This window comes from Papio anubis, chromosome 11, assembly GCF_008728515.1.
Source record: "Papio anubis isolate 15944 chromosome 11, Panubis1.0, whole genome shotgun sequence".
In the NCBI taxonomy this organism is placed as follows: Eukaryota; Metazoa; Chordata; class Mammalia; order Primates; family Cercopithecidae; genus Papio; species Papio anubis.
The window spans coordinates 72,640,932-72,657,538 of NC_044986.1; the positions used below are offsets into that span (position 1 = coordinate 72,640,932).

At 42.8% G+C, this 16,607-nt stretch overlaps 1 protein-coding gene across 9 annotated transcripts in view; it reads left to right on the top strand.

Annotated features, from left to right (window-relative positions):
* LRMDA (leucine rich melanocyte differentiation associated) overlaps positions 1–16,607 on the top strand; it is a 1,152,373-nt gene that overhangs the window by 578,964 nt on the left and 556,802 nt on the right. The gene's annotated exons all lie outside the window — the stretch shown is intronic.

Consider the following 16,607-nt stretch of genomic DNA (forward strand, 5'->3'; position numbering starts at 1 on the left):
GGGATCACAATGTGACATGAGATTTTGTGGGGACACAGATGCAGACTATATCAATGACTGATAGTAACAGCAACAGAGGGTGTCGGGGGTTACAGAGCGCCTCTGTGTGCATTTTCTTGCTTTCCTCACCACAGCCCCATGATGTAGGCTAGGAAGATTTTATTATCCCACTCTGCAGATGAGAAAGGTGGAGCCCAAAGATAGCCAGGGGTCTGTTCAAGTTCAAACAGCTAGCAACAGTGAACTTGGACTTATTTCTTCTGTCCCCTGGGCTGTTTATCTTTGATATCTGACATGGCTGATTTGGGCTTCTAGAATTCTAGGGCAGCTGCAGGTGACCCCAGTAGGCTGAAGTTATGAGACCTAGGTAAACGAGCGTCATGGTGAAATGCCCCTCACTTCCGAGACCCCACACCTTGCCCACTGGCCCCTCCCAGACAGGCTGGCCTCCTTAGGCCTGGGGTATAATTAGCCTAGAGGTTTCTGGCCTTGATACAGTAACTGGTAAGAAGCTATCCACTCTGCTGTTCATTAAGACAGGCGACACAGGTGAAATATTTTAGGTGAATCATCTCGCCTAATTTAGAAAGGCTCTGTAGGGCTACAGCCTTTGATTTATCGGGGAGAGGTATCCGTTATCAGAGAGTCTCACACATGTACTTATTTATTATCCAGAATCTGTTTTTAATTTCAGAGATTGTTTACCTAAACTGCTGTGTGTCAGATTCCAGGACGGATTTCTGCTTAGCATTTAATTTTAGATACTTGCCATGGTGGACAGAAAAAAATGGGCCTCCAGAATTTGTAGTTTCATTATGAATCTTATCCTTGGCAGCCCCTACCAGTAGTTTGTCTTTGAAATCTCCTTGGTACTTGTTAACCCTGCTCTGCTGTGAAAGAGATATAGTGTATTTATTGGACTTTGCCCATTTATGAAAAAGTACAGAAATTATTAATGGTTTAGTAGCTATTAATGCATTACTTGGGTGGAATTCAAATTCTAATATTTATGGTAAACCCCTTTATAATGAAACGGGCAGAAAATCAGCTCTCTTGCTCCTTAAATTTGGAAGGCTCTGGATGCCATTGGAATGGCTCCCTGTGAAATATGAGCCCTGCTGGCATTATATTTACACCCATAAATAAAAAATAAGTACTTCGGGTTGGAGGAGAAATAATTAAGAATATTTGTGTAGATAATAAAGAAGAAATGGTCCAGTTTGGTTAAGTGTGTGTTTAGGAAATGCCAGGGGCTGCTGGGACTCGAATGAGGGATGGGAAAGATTGGGGCTGGAGGACTGTGGGTGTGGAGGACTTCTGGCGACTTGTAGGAAGGGAAGCCTTGTGGAGGCCATCCTGGGACCATGGTAAGATGTGTGGATCTGGGAGGCTTGTTTGGATTCCAAGTCTTCCCTAAGTTAGCACAGCTCTTTGATAGCAGTTGAACTTTCCTGGACCTCAGCCTCCTCCTCTATAAAGTGAAGCTGGTATCTCACAAAATTGTCAAGATGATAAACAGTGTAGACTTAGAATTGTAATAAGTAATCCACAGATCTGTGTATATGAGGCCTAAAGAGAGAACTCGGGTATGGCAAGCATCTCAGAGCAGGATTGGAAAAAATATATACATATGTATGTACACATACACACATATAGAGATACATGTATTTTTGGTGTGTGTGCATGATTGCTGGCTGTCGAGCGGAAGATAGGGAATATAGAATGGGTATAAAATGACCTTAATGTGGGCATTTTAAAAAATAGGGTCTCAGAATACAATAAATGTACTGAATACCTCTTACCCACCAGGGCTCTTTTGCCCATGGAATCTGTTATTGGATTAATGTCCCCTGATCTTTTTCTAGTCCAACTGAGCTTCTTTCTGACTTCTTCCTGTTAGAAGCTAAAGGGTTTGGTTGAATCTCTACATCTCTAAGCATCTAGTAATCAGCTGTAAAATCAACATGTAATAACAGAAAGGAATCTCAAGGAGCATCTTGTTTAGGGATGGCAAATACATTTTATTGCATATGAAAGCTATGTAGTGATGGCTTCTAGAAGTGCTGAATTGAGAACAATTCTGACCCATAGCCATGTTTAGCAGGAAAGATGCATGACTGATGAGTGGTACCTACTAGAGTTGATGAGTGGGAAGTACTGATGTTGTGTCTCACATCTTCTCATAGCTTTTTTGTTTGTTTGTTTGTTTGTTTTAAGAAGGAAACTAAAACCTAGCATAGTCAACTGGCCAAGCTTACAGGCTTAAATCTCTGGCTTCCAATTCAAGGGATGCTGAGGCCACACCACACTGGTGTGGTTACTAGAGACCTCCTAGGACAGCAGTCAGCTACTCCTGACTTAGGAGAGTACCACTGCAAGTGGACATAGTGTTTGACATCTCCTTGATGTGTCTGATGGCCTTCACAGAGAGCCAAAAAGCCAAGGCCCAAGAGACTATTTGGATTGCTGATGATTATGTGAATGATAACTCATTTATTTAGTATTTCTATGTCTCAGGTCCTATACTATGACTTTGATGCTTGTTTTCCCATTTAATTACAACAATCTTATCAGTGGGTGACAGTCTCTTCATTATGCACATGAGGAAAAAGGGGTCCAGATAGGTTAAGAAACTCTGCAGAGTCACAAGCGAGCAAGTCCCAAAGTCTCACAGACTCCAGAGCCCTGTTTTTAATCACTGGACATCTCCTATGTGCTTGTGAATGGTGCCATCCCTAGGGGTAGCATAGATGCATCCTCCGAGTACCATGAAGAAAGATGTACATGTAAAGTAGCAAAGGAAGCTGGGGGCAGTGGGTGGTCGGTGCTCCTGACAGACAACGTTTAGGCGGCAGGTAAGAAGGTCCTTGCCATCTCAGACAGAATTTCCCCATTTCTGTGTGTGCTGCCGTGACTCCAGCAAGAGTTGGATGGAATTGGGGAGATCAAGTCTCCGGTTCTTTATTTCTGCTCACTGTAGCTAATTGCATAATGATTCATAAAAGTGAGATTTCTGGTGAGCATGTCTGCCATGCTGTTTTGCTAAAGGGCATAGATGTTTCCTGACTTCAGAAGGAAATGATCCCCGATGCTGGAGAAAGGGACAACCTTTCGCCTAACAGATTTTGCCTCTCTTGTCCCTCCCTTTGTGAGGAGCCTGAGTAGACAGTATCATTCTGGGAGCTCTGGGCTTCTCCCCATGGTGCTCCAGGGGCTGGTGGCTAGCTTGCATCGAGCCTGTTTACTGTGTGGTGAAGGCAGAAGACATGGCCATTATATTCCTAATTTTACCTGAGTTAACTATAGCCAGGTAACACAGGTCTCGGACTCAGGTCCAAATTCATTCATCCACCGGGTTTATCTTTGTCTGCCTATTGGCTTTTAAATATTCAGGTTACAGGGTATAATCTTAACATTTAGGTTAACTGTCAAATAAAAATTAAAATTAAAATTAATAAGGTAGAAAAAAAAGAAGAGAGTGTCTTTACTTACAACTCTTATTGGAGCTGGTGGAAGGGCTCCCTCTCAGCCCATGTGATTCCTGTCTAGGAAATGGGCTCTTCTCTGCATGTTGCAGTCAGCAGACTATCAGTCTCTTCCTGGGCTAGGTGTAGGTTACTGCCCTACCTGGGATCACATAGAAGGAAGCTCGGGAAATTCTTTGATCCAAAGCTTCTTTTCTGTCCTAGGAAACGGGTCCCAGGGGCATTTCACTTCTCCCCAAGAGAGTAATGAGAATTGTTCTCATTGCTGCTGATGATGATGAAGGAGGAGGAGGAAACTATGTTAACATTTGAGTAGAATCATCATCACCTGGCAGGCATTGTTCTAAGTAATTAACATAATCCTTCAATAGAGTTGAAGTTGCTGTTACTCTTGTCCCCATTTTGCAGTTACACAATGGCTTGGCGGGTTGCAGTTAAATAAACCACAGCTTGGCCCACACAGGGGCTCACATCTGTAATACCAGCACTTTGGGAGGCCCAGGCTGGCAGATCACTTGAGATCAGGAGTTCGAGACCAGCCGGGCCAATGTGGCGAAACCCCTTATCTACTAAAAATACAAAACTTAGCCAGGCGTGGTGGCGGGCACCTGTCATCCCAGCTACTTGGGAGGCTGAGGCAGGAGAGTCTCTTGAACCCAGGAGGCGGAGGTTGCAGCGAGCTGAGATTGTGCCACTGCACTCCAGCCTGGGAGACAGAGTGAGACTTCGTCTCAAAAATAAAAAAAAGAAAAAAAAAGAAACCATGGCTCATTTATTCCCTCAGGGTCATATTATTGGTACATGGTAGAACTGGCCTAAGAATGGAGTCTGTGCTTGGTGACTGGAAGAATGTCTTAGGAGAGGAACACTTCCCTTTTCCTGTCAGTCTCCAGATCCTTACTCTCTTCTTCATGGAGATTGTTTTCTTTTTGATCAAAATGAAATCCAGAAGAGAGAGGGAAAATCCTTATGGAACATCTTTGCAGGCCCCTTTTATCAGGGCTTTTCTCTGGCTTCATCTACCTGCCTGCCCCACAGGCCCCTCTCCCTCACCTAAACCCCTAAGACCTATCTGTTCTTTGTCTGTCATGAACAGTTCTCCAAACCTTTACTTACCCTGAGTTATAGATGAATGACAGAAGCTGAATGTGTTTCTTGTCCCAGCAACATTTGTATTTTCATTGTAGTTGAAGCAATGAAGGTGGAATTTCACGTGCAACTGACCAGGTGCTGCTTCCCACTCTATGGTCTTTATATATCCAAGCTAACCTGAGATCCAAAGCTAGGAATTCACTTAAACTGTCTGCCATTCCATCTGTTTGGATTTGTCTACAAACCAATCAGGAAGACATATGAAAGGTGAACAGAGGCAGCATTTTAGCTCCTTCTGCACCCTAGGATTGTACAGTGCCACAGTCTCCAATAGCATGCTCTGAACATGATCACTGTATCGCTCTTCCAGATGGAAGGTGGTCCTGCAATCAGTGGGCTTTGCTTGGCACAGCATAGGCTACAGCCAGGCACCTGACTCAGAGAACATTCCTTAGGTGCCAGGAGCAGGAGAGGGAGGCTGGACACTCCATGTTGCCTGAGGCCACCACCCTTTGGACTAAGAGACAGAAAGAAAATGGTGCTCATCTCTGGAAAGACCAAGTCATTGATGTCCTGCCTCCCCTCTTCAGGGCTGTTCTACCTATGAGGCCATCTCCTGAAGGCACCGTGTTTTTTATATAACATTTTGTCCTTTTAGAAATTATCATGACGCATGTCAAGAGCTTTCACACCGAAAAAATATGTCACATTAGCTTCCAAGTTTCTGATTGTCTAAATAACGCAGCAACTCAACATACAGCTGTCTGGCATTTTGACAGTACAATAACCCATAATTCTTCCTGCCACTCAACACTTCAAGGTTAGCATTTTGTAGTTTGCTCTCAAGGAGTAGTCATTTAAATTTTCAAGAGCAAAGAAATGAATGTGGCTGCTTCATACCTCTCTTTTGATCTTTCCTTTATTTATTTGGGTGCTTTTTCCATTTCTATTTTCCATTATATATTTTATGGAATGCTTATGTTTGGGTGTAAACTTTTTTTGGAGCATTAGAGTGTTGTATCCCCTTCTCCAGATAGATGGGAATAAAAATGAGACGTATCTGCTGAGCTTCTGAGGGCAGCTGCCCTGTGAACAGTTCCCAAGCATTTGCAGTGGAGTAAAGCAAGAAGGAACTAGTAGGCATATGGAGTAGTTTATGACTCTTTCCTGCCTCCTTTCAGATGGCAGGTGAAGTACTTGCAGCTGCCTTCTGAGGAAGGCGGAGTTTCCAGTTTCTACCTTCTCTTGAGAGAACCCCACTTGCTTGGTCCAACCTCCATTCTTGAGTCTCAAGGATGAGTCTTGGAAACCCAGTTAACATCTTTGACTTAGCTGCTGGTTTCTGAATTGTCCTGACTGGCTTGGTTGCAACTGGTGATTTTTGTAGGCACATAATGGGTTATGTGCCTAGGTGGGAAACTGGGTTATGAATCTGGCTTTCATTAATTGCCTCTATAACCTTGACCAAGTCAACAGTTTTCCTCTTTGAACTTCTTTCCTTATTTCTAAAATGAGATTACTAGCTCTCCCCATACCTGCCACTCTAGGCTTATATAGCTGGGACAAGAAGAAACAATAGGGATAAATGTGCTTCGAATTATTGAGAGCCATGCTATCTCAATATTAGACATTATTGTGAAGTTTTTCTTTCAACCCGCTGCCAGTTTATATCCTGGATCTACCTTCCTGCCTGCAGTAATTTAGTGGCTTATTGTGATGTGTGGGTCACTTTCTGAGACAAAGAGAGTCAATATAATGCCTTCTGCCATGAACAGGCTTTATTTAGTGGCCTTTCTTGGACTGTGTTCAAGAGTAAACTCTTGGACCTTGGGCACCCTGAGGACATCTCACGGTTTAAAATTCCTGAGATAAAATAATTAAGTTTTAGATCCATAACTGACTGACGGACTCAATGAACGTGCTTTGCCTGGGAAAACTCTAACCTCTCCAAACTCACCAAACCACGTTTAAGCCCATGAAGTTAAGCACAATTTAAAAGCCTGAATGTGTTTGAAAAGAATCACTGTGTTTATAGGCAATCTGTTTACACGTTGAAAGCCATTACAGTGATAGTAATAAAAATTTACCAGTTTGGGCCCTAAAATCTCTAAAACATAATTTGTTTGTTGAGGCCTATTGGAATTGATGAAGAAGAGAATTAACTCTTCTTCAGCATCCCTGGGACTCACTCTGACAAGTCTGAGAGGGGCTGCTGGCTGGAAATTATAGAAGGTTTGAATCTAGGTTCATGGGGAGTTTCTAGTGTGTGGAATTCCTTTGGTTGGTTGCCTTTGGTGAGGAGGAATCCAGGTCGATTTTCCCCTGTTTATTAAAGGTTTTATGACCCCTCTTCTTCAGAATTGGCAATCTCATTTGCTGTGCATTTGCTACTTTTAACTGGAGAGTCTGAAACCTTGTGCAGTCTACTTGTATAAGATGCTGGATTATCACAGTTCCACGCTTCAAATAGCCTGGGCTAGGAGGAGAACAACTTGACGGGGTTTACCACAAATGTTTCGATACTAGCAATAACACAGTCACTTGAATTGCATATCATTCTATACTCTTCAAAGCATGTCGCATCTGTTAACATAGCTGATCTCAGAATAGTGCCGTGAAGCAGGAAGGACTATGATTTCTAAAATTACGTTTTTAAGGATTTTTTTCTGATTATGAAAATAGTGCATATTCATTATAGAAATTTTGGAAAATACTGAGAATCATAAAGAAGGAAATTAAGGTTGCCTGTAATTCCCCATTTCCCAGAAATAACCACTTAAAACCTTCTGGAATCTGTCTCCCACCACACGTACTCCTTTTTGTATGTATTTGCACAGATACCTGTAGATTAGATTTTTTAATATGAGATCCTTCTATAAAGATACTACTATATTGTTATAGGCCTTTCACTTATAAACATTTACCCATGTTATAAATAGTTCTTGAAACCCCACTGTTTAATAGCTGAATAGCTTTCTGTTTGAAGAGTGTATTATAATATTGTTGAGTAACTAGATTATTTTCAGTTGTTCCCTATTCTACTCAGTATCATGAAGTATGTTCCAGGACGTACATCTATTTATTTATTTATTTATTTTCATTTTAAACACAGCTCTGATTATATCCTGAAGACAAACTCTTAGAAATGGAATGGCTAAGATGTTTCTGTCTACTTTTTGAGGACTACTATGCAAAGTGATAGATAAAAAGGTAGGGATTTTATCCCAATTTGATGGTGGGAAAACTGAAGATCAGAGAGTTACACTTACTTGCTCCAGGGTGCAGAGTGGAGCAGCCAGGTGACCCTATGGAAGCATACACCTTGCTGGTACTCTCACCACCTGGCAGGTGAGGACAGCACCTTGGCAAGGCTAAGCTAGATTACAATGTGGCTGTTGTGGGCTCTCTTCACAGCCCCTATTTGAGTGTGGTTTGTGATACTGATGGAGATTAACGAGATTGTCATTCTGCTTCACGTCACTGCTTCTCAGAGCTTTCTGGGCTTTCCTTCTCCCCCTCTCTCCCCAACTCAGTGCTCTCTCAGAGTGGCTGCAGCCCATCTGCCTGCATGTTTGCTTGCCTGCCTTTTTAACCTAAAACATTTTGGAGGATGCCTATCAAGTTCCACACCCTGTGTTGGCTGCAAGGGGTACAAAGATGCGTTAATTCAGTCCTGACCCTCAAATGTCATCTAGGATGAGAAGGCAAACAGGTAACTGTGGTGAAGTATGAAGAAGACATAGTCCTGGGGCTGTGGAAGAATCAGGAATGTCCCGTTTGTAAAGTGTATCATGCTGTTCCTGGTGCAAGACAAACCTCTAGTCTGCTGCCTTGGTGGACCCCTTTGGATTCCTATTCTATAGTATTTGTTTTGCTCACATGTATCCCCAAAAGTCTTCTCATTTTTGCTCCTTTTTGCTCCTTGTCTGCTTTGACTTACTTCCCATTGTTTCTGTACACCTAATAAGTAATTGATGGTGTGGCCTGACTACCTGGCCTCTGGGTGCCTCTATCCTGGCCCTATTCTTGCTACTTATAAGTTCCCAGGAAGTTACACCTGTCCCTGAGTCTCATTTTCCTTATTTGTAATATTAAGGGAAGAAAACCCAAAAACTGCTAATAAAAATAATAGCAAGCATGTATTGAGCACTCATCATGCACCATGTACTGTTGTAAGAACTTTACACATATTATTAAAGCACATATCTTCGTGGGGTTTGGGTTAGTGTTGTCCCATTTCCCAGGTGATGATCCAGGACCCAAGGCCACACAGCTGGATGGTGGGACCATGAGACAGGCAGACGTTAGCAATTGCTCTCTTTGCACTGTCCTCCACTTTCTTAGGACCCTTGCCTTACATTGCAGTTGGAATGGCAGAACACTTGTGGTGTAATTTGGGAGTTTAATATGGTTAGTTTGGGAGAGGAGAAACTCTCTTGAGTTGACAATGTATTGCAGAGCAGGCATAAACACGTCCAGGACCTTGGCTGTTCCCTTCCCAGGGCTATAGAATGTCACAGAATCAGGGAATTGTGGGGCTGGGAGAGACCTCAGAGGAAAAGCTCCTTTTTCAACCATCCATTCACTTGCTCACTCACCAACATCCTGAGCACCTGCTATTTGAAAGTCATTATACTACATGTTGTTCTTGCCATGGAGACTAAGAACAGGTATGGCTTCTGCTCTCGGGAAACTCACAACCCAGAAAGCCGGGAGGTAGCATGTCACACAGCTGGTGGGACTGTTGGGAGAGAAAGCGGTAAGGATAAAAATGTTTTCAGCTGAAATGCCTAATTCTCTCTAGACTTCCAGGAAGGGGCCTAACAATTTTGGCACAAGGACTATCTTCTTTCCAGTACGTGGCTCGTGTTCCTGGGTCTGGCAAGTCCAGAATTAGTAGTAGAGAACTCTTGTCCAAAGCACTAATTTGGAGGCTGAGATTTATTGTTGTCATAGCACCTGGCTTACAAAAATAAGCTTTGTCATAATGGAGGAAGAAAAGGAAGGAAAATAAAACAAGGTTTTAGATCACTTGCAGAATTTTTTCCCCTGTCTATTGAGGTTTATAGTAAGTCAAAATGCCTGGTACTCAGATTTATTTGAATGAAAAAAAAGAGATATACATATATATGCATGCTTGAACAATGTCAGGCTTCCAGTGTGCCTCTAGTTCCTCTGTAAGTCCCCAATCTAGGAGTTTCTTCTGTAGCTTGATTCCAGCAAGAACAGGCGCTGCTTCAGTATTCATTTCAGTGGCATTGACAATACTGACAATATAATTGACCTAAAAAGTTCTGGATTTCCTGTTAATGCACTTTAGAAATGTACATCAACTACCAAAAAAAAAAAAAAAATCATTTCTATCTACATTTCACTTGATTTCCATTTTCAAGAGAGAGGCTTCATCATTATTATTCTATTTGAATAGCACTGATATCTTGAAGGATGGAAGGAGATTTCTATTGTATGCGGGAGTACTTTATTTCGATATTTTCTTTGTCTGATTATACATGATAAACACACATTAGTGACATTTCGTGCATGTTTGGAAGATAAATGGGGATATCTCTTTAAACCATTCCTGACACTTGCTAACCTGTGAGCTTAATGGCATTTTCTCTTTGATTCAATAATTTGTCTGTCAAAAAAAAGCTGGGCTGACATTCTCCTTGTTGTGGGATTGAAATGGAAAGAAATCTCTTCTCTTGAAGATATATTTTTTTTTAAATTGAGGGGAACATTTTAGGATAAAAATGTTTTTGAAATTATTTGGGTTTTTGGTGGTGGAGGTGGGGGACAGGGGCTGGGAGGGTGGCGCTGATGAATGCGAGAGCCCTGACATTATATGTGTGGCAAGTGATCTTAAAAGGGGGCCCATTACCTCTGTCTGCAAGTCCTCTTGAAATAATTAGGGAACGTGTGAAATCTTGCAAATGAAGATGGCTCCTACTGCGGTGTCTCCTGGGAGCCGTCAGCCTCGGTCCCGATGGAGGTGGTTGGGTGGGGTGTGCATCTGTGTGCATAGGCATAGCTCTGACTCCATGCGCCTTGGTTCCCCCAGACGACGGAGAGGTCCCCTGGACAATGGTGAGAGGGAAGGCAGTCCCAGTATCATGCCGGAGAGGCTCCAAATCCAGATGCCTGTTTTCGCTTTGGAGATTTTGGAGCAACCTCATTCAGGGGCTGTGATGAACGTGAATCAAGTGGTGAACCTCGAGTTTAGGGAGACATATGGTGGGCCGCAGTTGGGGCTTAGAGCTCATGAGGGAGCCCTGTGCATCTGTGAGAAAGGTGGCTTCACATGTTGGGAATGAGGGACCTTGTTAGAGGTACATCATGTGACCCAGGATGTGTTGCTAGCCTGCCTCCTGGAGCCCCTCCATGCCCGGAATTTGAGGGCTTCTTGGAAGTCTGATTACATAAAGTTGATGTGAATAGGCAGGGAGAAGAAGGGAAGAGGATGCTTGGTGTTGACAGTCTGCTTCCCTCCCTTCCTGCTTCTCCACCCTAAGGGGTCTTCACATGCACCATTAGAACACAAGGACTTATTAGGCTCCCTCGCGCTGATTCATTCAACATCTTGTATGTGTGCCAGGCACAGTTCTAGGCCCCGGGGAGACACCCCAAGTCATATAACTTGCCGGTAGTGAAGTTAGGAATAAAACCCAGGTTTCTTGACTCCTGATCTGATGTTTTTCTGGCACACCACGCTGGCTTCCTGGAGACCCCATCTCCTGCAGGAGCCTGAAATTCTTTCTCATTATCTGGTTGTTCTTCCTCATGGCTTCCGGTTCCCCTGTCTGAGAACCCAGGTCAGTCATTTCATGCTGGGTTACCCTAGCAAAACACAACAAACACAAACAAACAAAAATGAAGTCATCAACCATCACATGTGTTTTCCCAGGCCGGATTTCCCACTAGCAAGTAGGGCCCTTCAAAATCTTTGAACATCCTGAGTGCTGTTACTTTAGAAGCCCCATCACACAGCATATGAAACATATTAAAATTAACCCCTATCTCATATTAAACATGATTTATGAAGTTTCATGTGAAATTTTGGGAATGGATTTTAAAAATCATTTTTATAGTTTTCAGGTTCCAGAGTAAATTCATTATGGCTTAAACTTTGTTATATTTAACTGTAAAGCTTGAATTGATTTGCTGTGAACTGACCAATGAATATGTTTCTTTCTGTTGAAATTTAATGAAATATTTATTAATTTATTATTTTTGTTTATTATATTATCTATTTAATGAAACATTTATTAATCTTAGTTTCACAATTTTTATTTCACATTTTAGAGCCATTTATTTTCAGATCTCAAACATTTCATTGGCCTTTAATGAGTTTAGAGGAGAGCCCTCGACACTGTGCCTGTAACTCCTCATGGATGAAAGGCCCTGCAAATAGACCTCTTTGCAACTACCCACCCAAAACCAAATTGTATACCACAACATTTGCTGCCCTTGGAGAACCCCAGATGGGCTTGCTGGAAAACCTCTTCTAAAATCCCTGGGACTGTTCTGAGTGTCATGGAAGTGAACCTGAGGACTCAAGAAGAACTCCCGTTTCTACTTGCCATGGTGTCTTACTCAGCTTGGGCTGCCATAAGAAAATACTGCAGACCAGGTGGCTTAAACACAGACACTTATTTCTCACAGTTTTGGAGTCTGTAAGTCCAACATCAAGAGCCAGTTCTGTTTCTGGTGAAGACTTTCCCCAGCTTGCAGATGGCTGCTTTTTTGCTGGGTCCTCACACACTCACATGGTAGACAGAGCACACCCTGTTCCCTCTTCTGAGGTCACCAATCCCATGATGAGGGTCTCACCCACGTGACCTCATCTAACCCCAATTCTCTTCAAATACTGCAACTTCAAATACTACTTACACAAAGGCTCCACTTCAAACTACCGTCACATTGAGGGTTAGGGATTCAATACATGAATTTGAGGAGGTTGGGGGGGTGGGGCACAAACATTCACTCCCTAACATACAGTGTGGTAGAAATGCCCAGGCCTCAGAGTCTGTGGCTGTGGGTTTCACATCCCAGGCCCACCACTTTTAGCAGTGGTTAGCCTCCGAACTTCAGTTCCTGCATCTGTAAAATGGGGATGGTAATCAATCTGCAGGGTTGTTATTTGCATTAGAAGTAATGTTTATAAGGGGTCCAGCACCCAGTAGGTACCTCTTCTCATTTTAATTTACCCAGTCATGTGAGGGCATCTTTAATGAAATGAAACAGCAGCTGTTATGCATGAAGTTATGACAAAGAGACATACAGAGCAGGGAGACAGGCCAGGAGCATGTCTGGAGGCGGAAAAACAGGTAAAGTCCTTGGCCTTGAGGCAAGGAGGGGCTCCTATAAAAAGAGTTTTTTCCCTACATTTCTGGGAAGTCACAGGCTTTCAGGGAACTCCTCAGGTTGTGCCAGACTGCAAAGAGTGGGCTGAGAGGCCCAGTCTTCTGGGCCTGGGGATGATTCAGGGATGAAAGATCTGCAAGCTGGGAAGTCAACTGGAGGGTTTTTCACCAGAAAACAATCTGCAGTTTATTTATTTATTTTTGCCATTTCCAGAATGGGAAACACAAATGGAAATGATGAGTTTTATAAATGTGGGAGTTTAGTGCCTGGGGTGGAGGTGGGGGTTAGTATTTACGTGCAAATGGCCCTAGATTCTGCAGATTACCATGGGGAAGGAACAAATGCCCAGCATTTAGAAAGCCATCAGAACAGGGAGCGCCACCCTGACTGCGAGAATGGGTGGGCAGTGATATGGCAACCCTCTTTCCTGGGTACTCCACCATTAGAGGGGATTGGTGGGTAGAAAATAAGAGGTGGTGAGTAGTCTCCCAAATCCTTCCACAGGGGAACATCCCCCGGCCCACCCTCTCTCTCTCCCATCCTTTCTCCCTTCCTTCTGCCACTCAAGTGAGTGCTGGGTGTGTGTCAGGCACTATCCTAGGTGCTTGCATCAAATCCATGGGCAAAATGGAAAAATTTATAATAGACATTAAACAATAAACATGTCTCGTAAGGACATTATTCGTTGGAGGGCAAAAAATGCTATGGAGAAAAGAAAAAGAGAGCAGGTAATAAAATTAGTAGTCCTGGGTGGAGGTGTCAGGATAGGTTGCAGTGTTGAACAGGGTGGTCAGGAGAGGCAGCATTAGGAAGGTGAGATGAGTAAATGGCAGGTAAGTCAGTTGAGGGTGTTGAAGGACAAAAGGACTATAAAATGAACTGTCTCTGAGCTCATAGTGTCTGATGGGGGAGGAAGAAGCCAGTCAACATTGGAATGCCTGGAATATCATTTCTTCCTAACAAATCTGAGCAATGTGGCTTAGGGAGATGAGGAATAGCTGTGCCTGCCAGTACTTAATCTTACGTGGCTCATGGTACCACTAGGCAGAGCTTGGTATCAGATGGAGATTGGGACATGGGTATAAAGCCAGAGTTCTCTAGCCCAGGTGGGGTTTTTGGGTCTCTAATGGCTCAAAACTTTTGTTGGATGAATGACATGAGTAGTTGAATGAAAAATTGAGTGAATAAATTCATCAATGAGCAAATGAATGAGCAAATGAATGAATAAAGACTGATTAAAATTCTTATCTGTGTTAAGAATAGGCAATTTACAAGTTCATACCATAAGTTACTAGTTGTACATTTAACTTCAGTAGTAATTTTTAAAGGTGCTTTGCTATATTTAAAATATATAGGCATTTACACCATTGAGTAAATTTTTAAATGTAGTGAAAAATTATCCAATTTTAAATATGTTTAAGTATTATGGTATAGTCTGAACTTAGATTTTCACTTGTACTTGTAATCAAGGTAGACCATATTTTCTGAACCAGCAGATGACTTTGCCTCCTATGTAGAGTGAGAGCAGACTGCTTGAGAAGCTTGTGAATCATAGTTTCTTGCTTATGGATAAGTGGTGCTCTTAGTCTTGAGACATGACATGGAGATCAACGCAGAGTAAACTGCTGGTCTGCTGGTTATTAAACTTTGCATATTTTCAGAAAGACCTGGGGAAACTTACAGAAAGAGTGGCAGAGTGTCAGGCAGACCACAGACTGGCCACACCCCAGGCCTACTTTATCAGAAGTTTCAGGTATGGTCTCCAACATCTGTAGTTTAAAATTGTTTCACGGGTGATTTTGTTGTTGATAGTGTAGGGGATTAAGGAACCACTGCACCAAAGCCAACTTTGAGAGCAGGGGGTATGTCCTTTTCTTTTAAAATTTTTACTTTATTAGTGTCTATCGATAAATGGATAAGCAGTAAATCCTAATTGCAGAAAGCCAAATGAGACAGATTTATCCCCCTCCAACAAGGTAGCATTTTAGTCTTCTCTCTCTCTCTCTTTTTCTTATTTTGCTTAACTTTTCCCTAAACATAGGACTACTCTGTACATATTACTGTACTATTTGCTTTCTCTTTGCAATTCTGATGCATTATGCATGTCTCTCAATATGTTTTAAAGCTACGTGATATTCCAGAATGTGGAAGTGACCCATCTTTTCAACTTGCTGAAATTCATTGATTTACTCAAGTGCTTCCCTCATAGAAAATGTTGATAAACCTTTGCTGACTGAATAAACGAAGAGAACATAGCTATCTTGTACCATCCACCCCATGTCAGTTGCCCATAAGAAGTTTGGTGTTAAAAGCAAGCCAGATTCCTCCACACATGTAGTTCCAGCTACTTGTGAGGCTGAGACGGGAGGATCACTTGAACCCATGAGTTTGAGGCTGCAGTGAGCTATGATTGTGCCACTGCACTCCAACCTGGGTAACAGAGTCCTATCTCTGAAAATAAATAAGTAAATACATTTAAAAAAATAAATAAATAAATGGGCCAGGTGTGGTGGCTCAGGCCTGCAATCCCAGCACTTTGGGAGGCTAGGGCATGCAGATCACAAGGTCAGGATATCGAGACCATCCTGGCTAACACGGTGAAACTCCCGTCTCTACTAAAAATACAAAAAATTAGCTGGGTGTGGTGGTGGGCGCCTGTAGTCCCAGCTACTTGGGAGGCTGAGGCAAGAGAATGACGTGAACCCGGGAGGCGGAGCTTGCAGTGAGCCGAGATCACATCACTGCACTCCAGCCTGGGCGACAGTGCAAGACTCAATCTCAAAAAATAAAAAAATAAATAAATAAACAAACGAACAAACCAGCTGACTTAGTTCTTCTTAGGGAAGGTTATAGGCTGTGATGAGAACCCCTCCAATGCAGGGGTTCAGGCCGACTTGAAATGGAGTTGTCATTTCACAAAGGGAAAGAGAACAGATCCGCCAATGAGAAAAGTTGATGGGGCAGAGGCCTCAGGCAAGGTCCAGACCCTGTCCTCAGAGTCTGTGAACATTTAAGGAGTTAGGACTTTCTTTATCTTCCTGGAGTGTCCACCCACTAATTTAGGGCAGGATATGGTGAGGACTGTGAAAGACCCAAGGGCCCTGGAGCTCCCTGTGTGTTGGCTGAGGGTATTCAGAGGAGTGAGGGTTTGAACTGAGTTCAGAAGGAGGGTCAGCCTGAGCTCCGCTGAGCAAAGGCTCTCGGTGACCCTGCCACTTATGTGGAGAGAGCCGTTTTGCCTCTGTCCGGCCATGTGAAGACCTGCTGGTTAGTGTAGGTGGCTCTTGGAAACCAGGTGGGTAAGAAACCAAATAAACTAACTATTCTGTTGTTTCTCCTTTTGGAGAAACAACAGCCACAAAAAGCTCAGCCCTCCACAGAGCCAAGCTCCAAGAGCCCCTTTCACAGACACATAAATATTTAATAATCATCTGTCTACAACCAATCTAGGGGAAAAAAATCTTTAAATAGACTGCTCGAAAGGCCAAAACCTGAATTTTAATTGAGGTACTTTGAATTACTCTCATTAGTCAGTCGCTCTGACTTTTTCTTAGTGAGGGCTGGATTGTTTTTGAAAGGGGGATCGAAATTATTAGCAGCCCTTAAAAAAAAAAAAACAAAACCTGCTGATCCTACTAAATAATAAACTAGGCTTCTTTTAAAAAA